Raw genomic sequence first — 18902 nt, forward strand, 5'->3', positions numbered from 1 at the left:
TACAGTTCAGTGTAAATCACATAGTTTTCATTTATTTACCATAAATAAAATGAAAATGCAACCCATAAAACAGAAGAAAATATCTGCAAATCATGTATCTGATAAGGGACTTATATCCAGAATATGTAAAGAATTCTTACAACTCACAATAAAAAGACAAGTAATCTAATTTTATGAAGGGCAAAGGATTTGAAGACACATTTCTCCAAATAATATACACAAAGACAAATAAGGACATAAAAAAATGCTCAACATAATAAGTCATTAGCAAAACGCAAATTAAAACCACAGTGAGATGCCACTTCATGCATACCATGATGGCTATAACCAAAAGGATGGACAATATCAAGTGTTTGTGGAGATATTGAACCCTCAAACCCTCTGAGCCAGAAGCTTAGTTTAGACAAGTCTGAGAGTTAAAAACTCCAAGGGAACTCAGTCATGGGATGCTTATACAATTTTATGTTTTGCCTCCAGGAGCTTGACCAGGTTCATGGTAAATATCAGAGAAAAATCCCCTTGTACTTCGGGCGGGGAGAGGGTAAAAGGAAACTTTTAGAAATATGCCAGAGCACTCTGTTCCACTTAAAAAGGCCTGCCCTCAGGAGAAATTAGTTAACCAGAGCCTAACCTGCTAGTGTATTATCAAGAACCTAACTGACCTGAGGAAAAGGAAATCCCCAATTCTACTCAGTTCTTTACTTCTATGTGAGAGAAGGGAAATACTCAACTCCAGTCCTCTTTAGCCATCCTATCCTACTTAAGAGAGGAGAAAAAAACTGAGAAGTGTTTGTGAAGTTTACCGTCCAGAGGCATAGGCTCACTAAAAAACTAAGATCTGGGAGAGATGTTAGCATCACAGTAGAGTAAGTTCTTCCCTTTGTCTCTCCCCTCTAAGTTACAAATAAATGGATATACATTAACAAGCAGAGGATTCCCTGCACAGCACAACAGGATGTCTGAAAGATCCATGCAGCCATGCATCTGAAGGTGGGTGGACTGGATCCCCAGGAAGCAGTGGAACTAAGTGAGCACACTCTTTCCCCTCCTCCTCCCCAGCAGGAGCAAGCCAGGTCACAGACCTTCAAACAGCAGCTGGCACGACTGTAAGGAGGTGGGGGCAGCCAGGCCCACATAAATGCTTTCAGAAGTTGTAGCCTGGCATGTGGGAGCACCCACCATGCCACAGCAGCCCTGCTGGTGGGAATGCTCTACACCAAGTGGTGGCAGGTCAGCTCCTGTGAAGGTGCTGCCCACCAAGTGCACTGCAGGGGAGAAGTTGCCCTGCCTACTCAGGAGGCACCCCACACACAGAGTTCAGCAGCCCATGGGACCCACCAAATGGCAGCTCAGCCTCGATGTGGGTATCCCTCCCAGCTAGCACAGTGCAGGTGAGAAGGCACACTGCCCTCTCAGAAGACATCCCATCCACAAAGCACAGCAGCTCACAGGACCCACCAACTGGAGACTCAGCCACTGTGAAGGTGCCTGCCAGCTGAGCCTGGCACAGGCAAAAAGTCACCTCACCCACTCAGAAGGCGCACCACCTGTAGAGCAAAGTACTCCATGGGACCCACCAAGCATCAGCTCAGCCCCTGAGTAGGCACCCCTCCTGCCTAGCACAGCAGTTCAGCCAGTCCCCAGCTGAGTGCAGCAGCCCCACCAGTGGGAAAGCAACCCATCCACAGAGTACTGAGGCCACGCCTATGGTGTACAAACTGGCCACCCAGTGTAGAGGCCCTGCACACGTGAATGCAACCTGCAGAGCAGCTGTGGCCAGCCTGCACAAATGCAGAGCAACCCTACCCACAAAACTTCCAGCAGATGGGGGGTGGGATCAGAAAATACAGCTCCTGATCCCACCCCAGTGCTGGAAGGTGGAATCTGGAAGCTGAAACTACAAAAAACATGCTGGCTAAGGATTAATTCACCAAACACCATGAAGAACTACAGTAACACGTCAGAGCAGAAGGAAAACAACAAGTCTCCAGAAACCAACCCTGAAGTCGCAGAAATTTACATGTAAATGACAGAGAATTCAAAATAGTTGTCATAAAGAAACTCAGTGAGTTACAAGAAAACTAAAAAAAAAACAGTTCAATGAGCTCAGGAATAAAATTAATAAGCAGAAGGAAGACTTCACCAAAGAGCTTGAAACTCTAAAAAAAAACAAAAAACAAAAACAAATTCTGGATATGAAGAACAAAATTAATGAGATAAAAAATAATCTAGAAACCATAAAAAAAATAGAGGTGATGTTATGGAGGACAGAGTGAGTGAATTAGAGGACAGAAATATAGAAATGCTTCAGGTAAATAAGGAGAAAGAACTAAGATTTTTAAAAAATGAAGGAGGGGGCCAGCCTGGTGGGGTAGTGGTTGTTTGCATGCTGTGCTTTGGCGGGCCGGTGTTTGAGGGTTCAGATCCTGGGTGCAGACCTACCCACTGCTCATCAAGCCATGATGTGGCAGCACCCTATACACAAAATAGAGGAATATTGGCAGAGATAACAGCTCAGTGACAATCTTCCTCAAGCAAAAAAGAGTGAGACTGGCAACAGACATTAGCTCAGGGCCAATGTTCCTCGAAAAAAATTCTTCAAGAAATATTCAATGTGGGACCAGCCTTGTGGTGCAGCAGTTAACTTCACACATTCCACTTCAGCCCAGGGTTTGCCGGTTTGGATCTTGGGTGCAGACCTACGCACTGCTTGTCAAGCCATGCTGTGGCAGGTGTCCAACATAGAAAGTAGAGGAAGATGGGCACAGATGTTAACTCAGCACCAGTCTTCCCCAGCAAAAAGAGGAGGATTGGTGGCAGATGTTAGCACAGGGCTAATCTTCCTCAAAAAAATAAACAAGGAAATATCCAACTGAATTAGGAAAAGCAATGTAAAGATTACATGTATTTGAGAAGGAGAAGGGAGGGAGAAAGCAGCAGAGAGCTTGTTCAAAGAAATAATAGCTGAGAATTTCCCAAACGGGGAAGAAACTGACTCACAAGTACATGAAGCCAATATAACTCCTAATTACATCAATGCAAAAAGACCTTCTCCAAAGTATGCAGTAGTAAAACTGGCAAAAGTCAACGACAAAGAAAAAATACTAAGGGCAGCAAGACAGAAGAAAATAACCTACAAATGAACCCCTATGAGGCTTTCAGTGGATTTCTTGGCAGAAACCTTACAGCCCAGGAGAGAATGGAATGATATATTCAAAATACCGAAAGACAAAAACTTTCAGCCAAGAATACTCTATCCATCGAAACTATCCTTCAGACACAATGGAGAAATAGAAACCTTCCCAGATAAACAAAAGTTGAGGGAATTTGTCACCATGAGACCTCCTTTATAAGAAATGATGAAGGAAGCCCTCCTACCTGTAACAAAAGGGCAAAGGTTTACAAAGCTTTGAGCAAGGAGATAAGTAGGCAGACAAAATCAGAAAATTGCAGCTATCAGAACAGTTAACAAACAATTATAACATAAAAGATAAAGGGAAGTAAAGCATAAGAAATAATTTTAAACACTTCAATTTAGTCACATACATCACAAAAAAGAGCAATTTGTGACAATAACTTAGAAGGGGATGAGGAAAGTGATGGAACCTGCTTAGGCTTATAGAGATAAGAGGCTATCAGAAAACAGACTATCTCATCTATGAGATCTTTCATACAAACATGGTAAGCACTAAAAAAAAAAATCAGGGGCCGGCCCGGTGGCACAGCGGTTAAGTTCGCACGTTCCGCTTCTCGGCGGCCCGGGGTTCGCTGGTTTGGATCCCGGGTGCGGACATGGCACTGCTTGGCAGCCATGCTGTGGTAGGCGTCCCACGTATAAACTAGAGGAAGATGGGCACGGATGTTAGCTCAGAGCCAGGCTTCCTCAGCAAAAAGAGGAGGACTGGCAGTAGTTAGCTGAGGGCTAATCTTCCTCCAAAAAAAAAACAAAACAAAACAAAAAAACAAAAAATCAAAGCAGAATGATATCAGCATTACAGCAGAGCGAGCTTTCCCCTTGAACTCCCCCTTCTAAAGTACAACCAAAAGGACATTCATACACCAAGAGAGGACACTCATACAACACAAAGGACGTCTGAGAGACACACAGCCATACATCTGAAGGTGGTGGGGCTGGACCCTCTGGAGGAAGTGGAAGCTGGTAAGGGGGACTTTTCTTCCCAACAGCAGCCAGCAACCTGAGGAGAGCATGTGGCTCTGAGAGGAAAGGGAGGAGGGGTGGCCCTGCATGGGAACACCATTGCTCTCCAAGTTGCCTCACAGCCCGAGGGAAAGCCCCAGACACAGAGGGGACTGAGCTGTTGTGGGGGTGTCTCCATCAAACTAGCACCCCAAAAGAGCAGTTGGTGATGGCCCAGGGAGAACACTGGGATCACACAGAAGAAAGAGAGTGCCCCTCCCCCAGCCCAGCACTGCAGTCCTCCAACCATCCAGAGCACTGATCGGAGAGAGAGGCTGCATCTGGGAAAGGCATGCAGGTCTCCATGATCACCCAGAGCACCAAGCAGAGAGAGAGGCGGCGTCTGGGAAAGGTGCACAAGTCTCCATGATCGTCCAGAGGGCCCTGTGGAGCACCAAGCAGAGAGAGAGGCAGGGGCTGGGAAAGGTGCACAGGTGTAAGAAGGCGCCCCTTCCCCTGCCTGACACTCCAGCCCTCCAATCACCCAGAGCACTGTGTGGAGAGAGGCAGGGTCTGGAAAAGGCATGCAGGTCTCTTTGGATTGCCCAGAGTGCCCCACAGAGAGACAGGAAGCTTCTGGGAAAGGCATGCAGTTCTCTGTGATACTCAGAGCATCCCACAGAGAGAGAGGTGGGGGCTGGGAAAGGTGAGCAGGTGTAAGAAAGTGCCCCGTCCCCCGCCCAGCACTCCAGGCCTGAGATTGCCCAGAGCTCCATACAGAGAGAAAATCAGAGGCTGGGGGAAGCGCAGGTGAAAGAAAGCACTCCTCCCCCTGCCCAGCAACCCAGATCTGCCATCAGGCAGAGCATCACACAGAGAGAAAAGAAATCAGTGGCTGGAACTGGGGAGCCCTGGATCACGCTGGGCCCAGAATACACAGTGCCTGATCCCCACTCAGAGGCAGCAGGTGGAAGCTGTGACCAGATAATAACTATGCAGGAGCTAAAATCCACACCATAAAGCAGTATGAAAAAGCATATTAAATCTCCAGACCAGAAGGAAAGTGACAAGTACACAGAAACCAACCCTGAAGACACAGAAATTCATAACTTAAATGACAAAGAATTCAAAATAGCTATCATAAAATAACTCAACGAGTTACAAGAAAACACAGAAAGACAAATCAACAAATTCAGGAACTTATTCACAAAAGAGAATGAAACTATAAAGAAGAACCAATCAGAATTATTGGAGATCAAAAACACAATGGATGAGATTAAGAAAAATCTGGAGCCCCTAAACAACAAAGCTGACAATATAGAGGACTGAATTAACAACTTAGAAGATAGTAATACAGAAATGCTTCAGATGGAGAAGAGAGAACTAAGACTAAAAAGAAATCAAAAACTCTCAAAGAAATATCAGATTCAATTAGGAAACGCAAGATAAGGCTTGTAGGTATTCCAGAGGCAGAAGAGAAGGAGAACGGAGCAGAAAGCTTGTTCAAAGAAATAATAGCTAAGTACTTCACAAACTTGGGGAAAGAGCTGGAAATACAAGTGAACGAAGCCAGTAGATCTCCTAATTTCATCAATGTAAAGAGACCTTCTCCAAAGCATACAATAGTAAAACTGGCAAAAGTCAATGACAAAGAAAAAATACTAAGGGCAGCAAGACAGAAGAAAATAACCTACAAATGAACCCCTGTGAGGCTTTCAGTGGATTTCTCAGCAGAAACCTTACAGGCTAGGAGAAAGTGGAATGATATATTCAAAATTCTGAAAGACAAAAACTTTCAGCCAAGAATACTCTATCCAGTGAAAATATCCTTCAGATATGATGGAGAAATAAAAACTCTCCCAGATAAACAAAAGCTAAGGGAGTTCATCACCACAAGACCCCCACCCCTTACAAGAAATCCTCAAGAGGGCTCTCATACCCGAAAAAAAAAAAATAGGAAAAGGGCTACAAAGCCCTATGTAAGGAGCAAGGAGATGATTAGGAAGGCAATAATCAGAAAATGGCAGCTCTGTATCACATCAGGTCAGTAAATGCTTAACTTTAACATTAAGGATAAAGAAAAGGAAAATATCAGAATAAAAATAATCTCATCATTTTAACCACAACTTCACAACACAAGATGGAATAAGATATGACAAAAATAATTTAGAAGGGGAAGAGGAAAGGGGCGGAATCAGCATAGTCTAAGGAAATAGGAGCCTATCAGAAAATGGACTATCTCATCTATGAGATTTTTTATACAAACCTAATGGTAGCCACTAAACAAACAATTAGAACAGAGATATATATGATAAACAAGGAGAAAATGAAGAAAACTACCATAGAAAACTACCTAATCAAATTAGTAGTCCAAAATACACAGGAGGAGAAACAAAGGAAAGCAGAAGAACCAGAAAACAAGCGATAAGATGGCAGTATTAAGCCCTCATATATTAATAAGCACTCTAAATGTAAATAGACTGAATTCTCCAATCAAAAGACACAGAGTGGCAGGATGGATTAAAGAACAAGACCCAACAATATGCTGCCTCCAGGAAACACATGTGAGCTCCAAAGACAAACATAGGCTTAGAGTGAAGGGATGGAAGATGATACTCCAAGCTAACAGCAAGCCAAAGAAAGTAGGTGTTGCCATGCTTATATCAGACAAAGTAGACTTCAAGACAAATCAAGTAAAGAGAGACAAAGAGGGGCAGTTTATAATTATAAAAGGGACACTCCACCAAGAAGACATAACACTTATATACATATATACACCTAACACAGGAGCAGCAAAGCACATAAAGCAACTATTAACAAACTAAAAGGAGATATCAATGATAACACAATAACAGTAGGGGACCTCAACACCCCACTTACATCAATGGATAAATCATCCAGACAAAAAGTCAACAAGGAAATAGTGGAATTAAATGAAAAACTATACCAGATGGACTTAACAGGTACATACAGAAGACTCCATCCAAAAACAGCAGAATATACATTCTTCTCAAGTGCACATGGAACATTCTCAAGGATAGACCATATGTTGGGAAACAAGGCAAACCTCAATAAATTTATGACAATGGAAATCATATCTAGCATCTTTTCTAACCATAATGCTATGAAACTAGAAATCAACTACAAGAAAAAAGCAGGGAAAGGAACAAAAATGTGGAGACTAAACAATATGCTACTAAACAACCAATGGATCTTCAAACAAACAAAGGGAGAAACCAAAAAATATCTGGAGACAAATGAGAAGAACACACCATACCAATTCATATGGGATGCAGCAAAAGCACTCCTAAGAGGGAAATTTATAGCCATACAGGCCCATGTTAACAAACAAGAAAAAGCTCAAATAAGCAATCTTAAACTATACATAACAGAATTAGAAAAATAAGAACAAACAAAGCCCAAAATCAGCAGAAGGGGGAAAATAATAAAAGTTACAGCAGAAATAAATGAAATTGAAATAAAAAAGACCATAGAAAGGATCAATGAAACAAGGAGCTAGTTCTTTGAGAAGATAAACAAAATTGACAAACCCTTAGACAGACTCACTAAGAAAAAGAGAGAAGGCTCAAATAAATAAAATTAGAAATGAAAGAGGACAAATTACAACAGATACCACAGAAATACAAAAGATTATAAGAGAATATTATGAAAAACTATATTCCAAGAAACCAGACAATCTTGAAGAAATGGATAAATTCTTAGAATCTTACAACCTCCCAAAACTGAATCAAGAAGAAATAGACAACCTGAATAGACCAACCACAAGTAAAGAGATTGAAACAGTAATCAAAAATGTCCCACAAAATAAATGGCTTCTCCAGAGAATTCTACCAAACATTCAAAGACTATTTATTACCTAGCCTTCTCAAACTATTCCAAAAAATTGAGGAAGATGGAAAAATTCCTAACACATCCTATGAGGCCAACATCACCCTGATCCCAAAGCCAGACAAGGACAACACAAAGAAGGAAAATTACAGGCCAATATTGCCAATGAACAAAGATGCAAAAGTCCTCAACAAAATATTGGCAAATCAAATACAGCAATACATTAAAAATATTATACACCATGATCAAGTTTGATTCATACCATGGACACAGGAATGGTTCAACATCCACAAATCAATCAATGTGATACACCACATTAACAAAATGAGGAACAAGAACCACACGATAACTTCAATAGATGCAGAGAAAGCATTTGACAAGATCCAACATCCATTCATGATAAAAACTCTGAATAAAATGGGTATAGAAGTAAAGTACCTCTACATAATAAAGGCTATATTTGACAAACCCACAGCCAACATCATACTCAATGAGGACAAACTGAAAGCCATCCCTCTGAGAACAGGAACAAGACAAGTGTGCCCACTCTCACCACTCTCATTCAACATAGTACTAAAGATTTTGGCAAGAGCAATTAGGCAAGAAAAAGAAATAAAAGGAATCCAAATAGGCAATGAAGAAGTGAAACTCTCACTGTTTGCAGATGACATGATTTTATATATAGAAAACCCTAAAGAATCCATTGGAAAACTATTAGAAATAATCAACAACTACAGCAAAGTTGCAGGGTACAAAGTCAATTTACAAAAATCAATGGCATTTATGTACTCCAGTAACAAACTAACAGAACAAGAACTCAAGAATACAATCCCATTTACAGTTGCAACAAAAAGAATAAAATATCTAGGAATAAATTTAACCAAGGAGGTGAAAGACCTATAGAAGGAAAACTATAAGACATTACTGAAAGAAATCGATAATGACATAAAGAAATGGAAAGATAGCCTATGCACATGGATCAGGAGAAGAAACATAGTTAAAATGTCCATACTACCTAAAGCTATCTACAGATTCAGTGCAATCCCAATCAGAATCCCAATGACACTCTTCACAGAAATAGAACAAAGAATCTTAAAATTCATGGGGGGGCAACAAAAGTCCCTGAATAGCCAAAGCAATCCTGAGAAACAAGAACAAAGCTGGTGGCATCGCAATCCCAGACTTCAAAATATAATACAAAGCTATAGTAATCAAAACAGCATGGTACTGGTAGAAAAACAGGCACACAGATCAATGGAACACAATTGAAAGCCCAGAAATAAAACCACACATCTACGGACAGCTAATCTTCAACAAAGGAGCCAAGAACATACAATGGAGAAAGGAAAGCCTCTTCAATAAATCGTGCTGGGAAAACTGGACAGTCACATGCAAAAGAATGAAAGTAGACCACTATCTTTCTCCATACACAAAAATAGACTCAAATTGGACCAAAGACTCGAAGGTCAGACCTGAAACCATAAAACTTCTGGAAGAAAACATAGGCAGTACACTCTGACATCAGCCTTAAAAGGATCTTTTCGAAGATCATGTCTACTTGGACAAGGGAAACAAAAAATAAACAAGTGGGACTTGATCAGACTAATGAGCTTCTGAAAGGCAAAGGAAACCAGGATCAAAATGAAAAAACAACCCACCAGCTGGGAGAAAATATTTGAAAATCATGTATCCTACAAAGGGTTAATCTCCGAAATATATAAAGAGCTCATACTGAACTACAAAAAAGACAAACAATTCAATCAAAAAATGTGCAGAGGATATGAACAGACATTTTTCCATAGATGATATACAGATGGCCAACAGGCACAAACTACACTTAGATATCACCTTACACCTGTTAGAATGGCTATAATCACCAAGACAAAAAATAACAAATGTTGGAAAGGTTGTGGAGAAAAGGGGCCTCTCATACACTGCTGGTGGGAATGTACACTGGTGCAGCCACTATGGAAAACAGTATGGAGAGTTCTCAAAATTTAAAAATAGAACTATTGTATGACCCAGCTATTCCACTTCTGGGTATGTATGCAGAGAACATGAAAATACTAATTCAAAAAGATATATGCACCCCTATGTTGATTGCAGCATTATTCACAATAGCCAAGATGTGGAAGCAAACCAAGTGCCCATCAGCTGATGAATGGATAAAGAAGACATGGTATATACATACAATGGAATACTACTCAGCCAGAAACTAAGACAAAATCGTCCCATCTGCAAGAACATGGATGACTTTGAGGGTATTACACTAAGTGAAATAACCCAGACAGAGAAAGACATTATCATATGATTTCACTCACAGATGGAAGATAAACAGACACAGGGATAAAGAGAACAGTTTAGTGGTTACCAGCGGCAGTGGGTGTTGGGGAGTGGGCACAAGGAATGAAGGGGCACACTTTTATGGTGACTGACAAACAATAACGTACAACTGAAATTTCACAGTTAGAAGCTATTATGACCTCAATAAATATACATATATATATACACAAAGAATGCTTAAAACTCACCAATAAGAAAACAAACCTGATTAAAAAATGAGTCAAAGACCTTACAGACAACTCACCAAAGAAGATAAACATATAATAAATAAGCATATGAAAAGATGCTCAACATCATATGTCATCAGGGAAATGCAAATTAAAAGAACAATGAGATACTACTACATACCTATTAGATTGGCCCAAATCCAAAAATTGACAACACCAAACGCTGACAAGGATGTGGAGCAATAGGAACTCTCATTCATTGCTGCTGGGAATGCAAAATAGTATAGCCACTTTAGAAGACAGCTTGGCAGTTTCTTACAAAACTAAACATACTCTTACTACATAATTCTGCAATCACACTCCTTGGTATTTACCCAAAGGAGATGAAAAGTTGTGTCCACAAAAACCTGTACATTTATAGCTGCTTTATTCATAATTGCCAAAATTTGGAATCAACCAAGATGTTCTTCAGTAGGTAAATGGATAAGTAAACACTGCTACATCCAGACAATAGAATATTATTCAGCACTAAAAAGAAATGAGCTATCAAGCCATGAAAAGACATGGAGGGTATGTCTTAAATCTATATTACTAGGTGAAAGAAGCCAATCTGAACTGACTACATACTGTATGATTCCAACTATATGACATTCTGGAGAACACAAAACCGTGGGGATAAGAAGATCAGTTGTTGCCAGGGGTTGGATTGGAAGAAAGGTGGAGAGATAAATGGGCAGAGCACAGAGGACTTTTTAGGGCAGTGAACATATTCTCTACAATTCTATAATGATCGATATGTAAATATATATATATATATATATATATATTTGTATATATAAATGGGCTTTATATGTGTAGGGCATGCCTTCAACATTTAGCCAGTTTACACCTCTGCCTTAAGGCACAGTTCCTACTTACACAGAGATTAAATGTCAGCCAGAGGTGACAACTCAGGGCCTTTTCAGGTCTTTTCTGAGTATGCTCAGCCCTGTGCATGTACCTGTCCTTCTAGATTCCCAGGAATATGTGGGAGCTTTTCCCCAAAGCATCCCATTCCCCAGTCTTTCCTCTGAACTTTTTGGTTAGTTAATTGTTTGCCCCAACTGTTATACCTTGTGCCAGGTGGCAGTGACAAATACATTTGCCGTCAAATGTTTTCAACACTCCGTTGGGTTGCCATCTCAGCTCTGGAAGCATTCCTTAAGTGAAATAACGGCATGCCATTTAAGCTGATCCTTCAGGGAGTCACCAGACAGGTCAAAACCACAATTCTTGGAGAACAAGGTCCATTGTGATTCTCTGGTACTATGTACCTGTACTGGAAATTTGGGCAACTATCTTCAAAGCCACCAACAAGGTGGAGTGAGGCAAAGGGAAAACCAGGGTAAGTTAAAGTGCCACAAAGCTCTGTTACCAAATTTCAGCTGTTTTTTTTCTTGATTAAGCATTTACTTTTGCTATAAGCTTTTGATTAGTTTTCCGAATTTTGAAAAACTTGAGTTTCACATTTTTGCTAGGTTATCACTGCCTTTCTAGAGGGATGGACTTTGGGAGTTCCCTACTCTGCCATTTTTGTTTATGTTACTCGGCATTCATTGGTATTTAATGTTAAACCAACACTGCATTCTTGGGAGGGAAACCCATTTGGTCATGATGAATTATCCTTTTTACATATTGTTGGATTTAATATCTTAAACTTTTTTTAAATTTATGAATCTATGTCTATGACGCATGTTGATCTGTGAGTTTCTTTCTTGTGACAGTATTGTGTAATTTTGATGTGAGAGTAATAATGCTGGCCTCTTGGAATGAGATGAGAAATATTCCTCCCTCTTCAATTTTCTGGAAGAGTTTGTATAGAATTGGTACAGGCATACCTCATTGTTTTGCACCTTGCTTTACTATGCTTCACAGATTTTGCATTTTTTACAAGACCCCCCAGCAGCAAAAAGATTACAATTCGCTGAAGGCTCAGATGATGGTCCGCATTTTCTAGCAATAAAGTATTTTCAAATTGCGGTATGTACATTTTTTTAGACATAATGATACTGTTCACTTAATAGACTATAGGATAGTGTAAATATAACTTTTATATGCACTGGGAAGCCAAAAAATTTGTGTGACTCACTTTATTGCAATATTTGCTTTATTGCAGTGGTCTGGAACTGAACCCGCAAGATGTCCAAGGTATGCCAGTATTATTTCTGCCTTATATGTTTGATAGAAGTCACCAGTGAAGCCATCTAGCCCTGAAGTTTTCTTTGTGAGAAGGTTTTGAACTACAAAATCAATTGCTTTAATAGATATACAGATACTAAGGTTATACATTTCTTCTTAAGTTTGTTTTTTTTATGGAATCTTTTCCCACTTTTTCTAAGCTATAGAATGTATAGGCATAAAGTTGTTTATAATGTTCCTTTATTATCCTTTTAATATCTTTAGACTATTTATTGATGTCATTTGTGTCTTTTATTCTTTTTTCCTTATCACTTTGACTAGATTTTTATCAATTTTATTAATCTTATCAAAGTACCAAGTTTAGTTTCACTGATTTTTCCTTATTGTTTTTCTGTTTTCTATTTCATATTTTTGCTCTGGATCTTTATTATTTCCTTTCTTCTGCTTGCTTGGGTTCATTTTACTCTTTTTCTTAATGTGGAAGCTGAGGTCACTGATTTAAGACTTCTCTTGTTTTCTAATAGGTTATCAATTTCTCTCTAAGTAGTAACTGAGCAGCATCCCACAAATTTTGATATGTTGTGTTTTCATTTTCATTCCATTCAAAATACATTCAAATTGCCCTCTGGTTTCTTTTTGACCTATTTGTTCTTTAGAAATATGTTATTCAGCTTTCAAAAATTTAGATTTTCCAAATATCTTTCTGTTACTAATTTCTAATTTAATTCCATTGTGATGATAGAATATATTGCATGATTGAATCATTTTAAATTCATTTTAAGATCATTCCAAGTAAGAATCCTTTTCTGGTCCAGCCTATGGTCTATCTTGGTAAATGTCCCCTTTGCACTTGAAAATAGTATGTGTTCAGCTGTTGTTGGGTACAGTGTTCTATAAATGTCAATTAGGTCAAATTGGTTGATATTGTTCAAATGTTTTATATCCTTCCTGATTTTCTATTTGTTCTATTGATTATTGAGAAAACGGTGTGGAAATCTCCAACTCTAATTTTGGATTTCTATATCTACTTTTGTAGATAAAGTTTTATCCATTTTTTCTTTATGTATCCTGAAGCTCTTATCAGATGCATGAACAGTTAGGATTGTTATGTCTTCTTCATAAATTGGCACTCTTTATTCCTAGTAATATTCTTTGTTCTGCAACCTACTTTGTCTGGTATTCAAATAGCAATTCCAGCTTTCTTTTGACCCATGCTAGCATGGTTTATTTTTCCTAATCTTCTACTTTGTTTTGTTTTGTTTGAGGAAGATTATCTCTGAGCTTACATCTGCTGCCAATCCTCCTGTTTTAGCTGAGGAAGACTGGAAGCTGAGCTAACATCCGTGCCCATCTTCCTCTACTTTATATGTGGGACGCCTACCACAGCATGGCTTGCCAAGCAATGCCATATCTGCACCCAGAATTTGAACCGGCAAACCCCGGGCGGCCAAAGCAGAACGTGCGCACTTAACCGCTGAGCCACCGGGCCGGCCCCCCTAAGCTTCTACTTTTAACCTGTTAAAGTGGGTTTCTTGTTGGCAACATGTAGTTGTGTCTTATCTTTCTATCCAATCTGACAACCTTTGCCTTTTAAATAGACTGCTTAGACCATTTACATTTAATGAGATTATTGCAATGGTACAATTTAAATCTACCATCTTGCTATTTGTTCTATTTGTCTCATCTATTCTTTGTTCCCTTTTTCATATTTCATGACTTCTGTTGAATTGAAATATTTTTATGAATCCATTTCATCTCCTATATTGACTCATTGGCTAAAATTATTTCCTGTATTATTTTACTGGTTGTTTTAGAGTTTATAGTATACATTTTAATTTATCAGAGACTACCTATAAGTAATGCTATCCCATTTCACCTGTATCATATCACCTTACAACAGTTTACTTACTCCCACTTTCATGTTATTGTTGTCATACATTTTACTTCTACATGTTATAAACCCCAAAATATATTGTTCATATTTTTGCTTTATATAATCAATTACCTTTTAAAGAGATTTCAATAAACTATTTCTCTTGTCCTCTATTCCTTTGTTTATATTTAGATTTCCAGTTGGTATCATTTTCCTTATGCCTAAAGGGACTTCCTTTAACATTTCTTATAGTGTATGCCTGCTGGTAATGAATTTTTGGCTTTTATGTAGATGATAAAATCTTTATTACACCTTTATTTTTGAAGGATATTTTTGCTGGAAATAGAATTATATGTTGGCAGTTGGCACTCTATATCCACAGATGTAAAATCCATGGGTATGAAGGGGCAATTGTATTCATTGTACTACACCATTTTACATAAGGGACTTGAGCATCTGTGGATTTTTGTATTCACAGGAGTCCTGGAACCAATCCCCCACAGATACCGAGGGATGACTGTAACTTAAAGTTGTTGCTCCATTATCTTCTCACTACTTGCATTGTGTCCAATATAAAGTCTGCTGTCATTTTTATCTTTGGTTCCCTGTACAAAATGTCTTTGTTCCTCTGGCTTTCTTTAAGATTTTCTCTTTATCATTGGCTTTAATAAACTTTGATTATAAAGTATTTCTTGTGCTTGGGGTTTATAGTTTTCAACAAATTTGAAAAAATATTGGCCATTATATATTCAAGTATTTTTCTATTTGGGTGTCCAATTATACATATATTAGACTACTTAAAGTTGTCCCACAACTAACTGATTCTCCATTTTCCCCCCATCTTTTTTCTCTATGTGTTTCATTTTGGAGAGTTTCTCTTACTGTCATCAAGTTCATTAATCTTTTCTTTGGCCATGTCTAATATGCTGTTAATCCCACCCAATGAGGGTTTTTAAAAACTCAGACATTGTAGTTTTCATCTCTAATGGTTGGATTTCTATCTCTTTTTATATCTTCCATATCTCTGCTAAATCTTTCCTTCGGTTTCTTGAACATATGGAATAGCATGATATTAACTGTTTAATGTTCTACTAATTTATTCACTGGTGTTCTTTTTGAGTCAGTTTCAATTGATTGATTTTTCTCCTCGTATTGGATTGTACTTTCCTGCTGTTTTGCATCCCTGTTAAATTTTTATTGGATGCCAGATATCATAAATTTACCTTGATGGGCACAGGATATTTTTGTATTCCTGTAAATATCCTTGAGCTTTAGTCTAAGAAATAGTTAAGTGACTTAAAAACAGTTTGATCCCTTTGGGTCTTGCTTTTAAGCTTCACTAGGTAGAACCAGAACAATATATAGTCTAAGGAGAATTTTTCTCCCTCACTGTGGCAAACGTCTTAAGAGTTTACTATCTGATACCCTATGAATTATGAGATTTTCCACTCTGGCTGCTGAAAATTGGAATTATTCCCATCCTTGTTTTATCACTGAATATCATTCCTTTGAACCCTTTAGAACGGTTCTTTCTTTGGTCTTGAATAGTTTCCTTACACATGTGCACTGAACATTCACTACACAACTGAAGATTCAAGGAGGATCCTCTGCAGATCTCCAGAGTTCTCTAGAGAGAACTTAACTTATTTTAAATCAGCTTTCTCCTCTATGATACTACACCCTGCAAGCTTAATGACTTTCATCAGAGACTGTGCCTCTCTGAAAGATCTTCTTTGTCACCAAGGTCATAATCAATTTTCGTAAATGTCTCATGACTTTTTTCCTCCCTGAAGTGTTTTTATTTTCTCTGTGTGTGCTAGGAAAATATATCATTCCTCACTCTGTGGCTTATGGTATAAACTCAAGGCTTTGAATCTCCAGAGCTCTTCGCCTTGTGAGACTCAAAATCTTGTTTTCTCTCCAGGTTATTATCTGTTTTATCAGCTTTATAGGGCTTGTTTTGGAATTCAAAGCCAAGAAGTTGGCTCTTCATTCTTGCTGGGTTCTTTTCTGTCTTCCCTTCACTGAGGCAAAAATGAAATCTCAGCCCCAGAGCCTAGTTTTATCAGTATAGGGTCTGCAAGGTAAAACAGAAATGCCAAGAAGGAAAACTTTCTATATTTCAAAATACCATCCCTTTACACGTTTTGGTAATTCTTCTTCTTCTTCCTCCTCTTCTTCCTCTCCTCCACTTCTTCCTCTCCAACCTCCTCTTTCTTTTTCTTCTTTTGAATTTCACTACAAAGATTAACTCCTTGGCTTTTCAGGCAATACAGGGAAATATTGTCTTTGGAGTCTAACAGAATTGTCACTGTTGACCACTTCCAAGTTGGATTACCTGGGACAGGCTACTTAAACTCTTCATTACCTCATTTGTAAAATAGGAATAATGATATATGGCCTGTGAGAATTAAATTAGTTATTATATGTAAAGTATCTGCCACCATACATGATATATAATAGCACCTCAGTAAGTGTTAGGCTTTAGTAAGGAAATATTTTTACAGTGTCAAAAAAATTCTTTAAGTGATTCAAATATAGGCTAAAGGCTTTATTTGGCTGATGTACATAAGGGAACACCTGAGGATCAGGTGACTCCTCAATTGAGGCAGGGTCAGAGTTTTTCAAGGATATGGGAAAGCATAGGTCCTTGTAGTTTTGGCTTAGGAAGGAGGGTTTTTCGTTTGTTTGTTTTACTTTAATTGAAACTCAAGATTGGAGGCCGTTCCTGTTTTCATGCCCCTGTTTGGGGATAGTTGGTGTAATCCTAATAACCATCAGAACAGTATTGTCTGAGAATTATTTGTGCAAGCTATATGATTTATTAGCTACTCAAAGTTCATAGGGCAGAGGAGGTAGATAGCAAAAAGGAAGAAAAGGAGGCAAAGGTAGAAGGCAAGGGAGAAACTGGGGATGCCTGGTCATGTCTATTTTAGATCTTTTACAAACGGAAGCAAATTTTGGTATGTTAGAGAGTTATTTCTTATTATGTTAAGGAGAATTCACTTATAGTCAAGAGAGAGGCAACTACAACAAAACATCAGAGAAAAAGATCATTTTACTCTTGGTCTGAGACTAACTTTTTTATATAACTTTATGATTACAAAAGTAATAAATTTAAAAAATAAAACGGGAAGTATAAAGAAGAAAAAATAAAACAAAACACCATCACCCAAGACAACCACTATTAACATTTTGGATTATATCTTTCTGGTTTTTCTGTGCATTTGTAACCCAGATATATCTACTCTCTTATTAGCTGGCTCTGGAGTCCTAGAGAATATTTTCCCATCACCTCTCTCTTCAAATTCTCTCTCAAAAAGAGAAAAAAAAGGCCTTAGTAAGCAATTAGATTTCACCGAAGATTTTTTTTTTGGTGGGCTTTCTCCACAACTAACAAATTTAGAATCCATATTAGACATTTTTATTCTTCCAGACTCCTCTTCAATGAACCTGCCCCAACCTCCTAGGTAGCTTCCCCTTCCTGGCTCTGCTCTCACCCTTCCCTCCCCGTGGAGCTCTTCTCTAGTCCTATATCCAAATGTGCAAAAACCCATCACAGTGATCAACAAAACAAAAGCAGTTTACTAACTTCTGAACTTGAACGTCCAGCTTGGAGTCTTAAACCTCAAGCCAAGTACTTTATTAAGGTATTTTCTCCAAATGAATACATATGTATGTATGAATATATATATATATATATATATATATATATATATATATATAACAGTATAATGAATACTGTTTGTATTTGGCCAAAGGGAAGCGCCACAGGAGACTGGCAGGAAGAAAGTCAGAATATTTCTTCTCCATTCTCCTCCTGCTTTGGGGTCTCAGTTCTAGCAGTTGCTTGCATACCTGAACAATGGCTCTTGCCCAGCAAGCCCTCCTCTAGGCTCTGGGATCAACACTGTTTCATCCTTTTGTCCCTTCAGGCCTGAGGATGTTAATGGTTTCCTCCTGTTGCTGGTCTCTGGGTGCCTCAGCATTTCTTCTTGGTTTTCTTAACCCTGCCCACATCTCTGAAAGTAATCCTTTCATTAAAGCCTTTTCCTCTAAGTGGAATTGTTTCCTGCTGGGACCATAGCAAGTGAGATATTCAATCCCTAGGGCCTAGTAAAAAGATCTGTAGAAAGTGACACTCAATAAATATCTGGTAACCAAATAACCAGACTAACTTACTCCTGTTATAGAACAATCCATGGAATATTCTTTTGCCTCTTATTTCCACTGGTTACTTTATTCTTAATAGTTAGACTTAATTACTAAAAGATTCTTGGAGGACTATAACCATTCCCACTCAGAAAAACAGGTTTCTTGCCGTCCAAAGGAATTAGGGTGAACAAGGCCTTCA

The 18902-nt window shown here is 38.6% G+C and overlaps 1 long non-coding RNA gene across 1 annotated transcript in view; it reads left to right on the forward strand.

Annotated features, from left to right (window-relative positions):
* The window catches only part of LOC139084227 (uncharacterized), a 38085-nt gene extending 23364 nt beyond the window's left edge, over positions 1–14721 (forward strand). The window contains exons 2-3 of the long non-coding RNA XR_011541639.1: positions 12653–12684; positions 13945–14721. This is a non-coding gene — a long non-coding RNA (uncharacterized lncRNA). The remainder of the gene's footprint in view (positions 1–12652; positions 12685–13944) is intronic.
* The last annotated feature ends 4181 nt before the right edge of the window (positions 14722–18902 follow it).

The sequence above is a fragment of the Equus przewalskii genome, chromosome 6, assembly GCF_037783145.1.
Source record: "Equus przewalskii isolate Varuska chromosome 6, EquPr2, whole genome shotgun sequence".
NCBI lineage: Eukaryota > Metazoa > Chordata > Mammalia > Perissodactyla > Equidae > Equus > Equus przewalskii.